This window comes from Oxyura jamaicensis, chromosome 28 (assembly GCF_011077185.1).
Source record: "Oxyura jamaicensis isolate SHBP4307 breed ruddy duck chromosome 28, BPBGC_Ojam_1.0, whole genome shotgun sequence".
Taxonomy (NCBI): Eukaryota; Metazoa; Chordata; class Aves; order Anseriformes; family Anatidae; genus Oxyura; species Oxyura jamaicensis.
In genome coordinates this window covers 5,356,283-5,357,422 of record NC_048920.1, presented here as the reverse complement: position 1 = coordinate 5,357,422, position 1,140 = coordinate 5,356,283, and the positions used below count along the sequence as shown (strand labels likewise).

The following is a 1,140-nucleotide window of genomic DNA, read 5'->3' as shown; positions in this document are numbered from 1 at the left end:
ATTGTGTCACCCCCTGCCGCACGTACCGGGGCTGCGGGGGGGCCGGAGCCGCCCGGGGCGCGCATCAGCGGCGGCGCGGCCGCGGGGCCATTTTCTGCGCGGAGCTGTCGCGAGAGCCGGGGGTGGGGGTGAGGAGGGGGAGGAGGAGGAAGGAGGAGGAAGAGAAGGGAGGAGAGGAAGAAGAGAGGCGGAAGGGAAAGAGGGGGACGCTGGGGGCGGGGCAGCCTGGACCCACCCCGGTGTCGTCGTCGTCCCCCAGATCCCGGTTCCTGACGCTGGAGCATCCCCGGGGGGGGCGGGGGGGGGGAGGCTCGGGGCTTCGTGGTCCTCTCAGAGCATCCTGAGCCTCATGGGGAACACTGTGACCTTTGGAGACACCCCCCCCCGTCGCCCCCCCGCCCGTCTGAGGTCTCCGTCGGAGCACCCCAAGTTCCTTGGAGCAGCCCCCCGGAGCACCCCGAGCTCAGCATGTCGCCCATGGGCCCTAAGAGCTGCCCAGGCCCCTTGGAGCATCCCAAGACCCTCAGAGCCCCCTTGAGCTGCCTCCCAACCCCAACCCCTCCCAAGCCAGCAGGGGGTGGTGGCCCCCCCCCCCCCTGCCCCCCCCCCGGGGGTGGGGGCCCCCCCCCCCCCCCCCGGCCCCAAGGCAGGGATGAACGGTGCAGGAAGGAGATTCCTCCAGCGGCAGTTTCCAAAGCCATTTTTATTCAGTCAGATGAAAGCAAAGGCTCTTGCTGTCCCCCATCCCGACCTTCCTCCCCCTCCCCCCAGTGCCCTTCCCAAGGTCAGCAGTGCAAGGACTCTAAAATTGTATTTACAGGGAAAAAAAAAATCTCCCCAAGGCCCACATGGGCTGTGAAAACCCATCACGAGGGGGCAAAGCCACAAGGCTGAGACAGGCAGAACTGCCACAGCTCCTGTTCCTCCCCCTCCCCCCAGCCCCGTGTGTGCCCCCCCGGCGTCCCAGCCCCACATTTCCCCTTCCCTCCCCAGGCCCAGAGCATGTCGCCCCATGAGGCTGCGCAGGACTTCATTTCCCAGCAGCCTTTTGCTTGGCATCACCCCCCCACCCTGGTGGGCATAGGGTCCCCTGGGCCCCCCGCTATACATGTGTGCCCCCCCCCCCCCCCCCCCCCCCAA

The 1,140-nt window shown here is 68.1% G+C and overlaps 1 protein-coding gene across 2 annotated transcripts in view; it reads right to left on the bottom strand.

The window, feature by feature from the left end:
- ZNF414 (zinc finger protein 414) overlaps positions 1–166 on the bottom strand; it is a 6,504-nt gene extending 6,338 nt beyond the window's left edge. For both annotated transcript variants that reach the window (XM_035348242.1, XM_035348243.1), the window contains exon 1: positions 27–166. The gene's annotated coding sequence lies outside the window, so the exon portion shown is untranslated. The remainder of the gene's footprint in view (positions 1–26) is intronic.
- Positions 167–1,140: the final 974 nt, after the last annotated feature.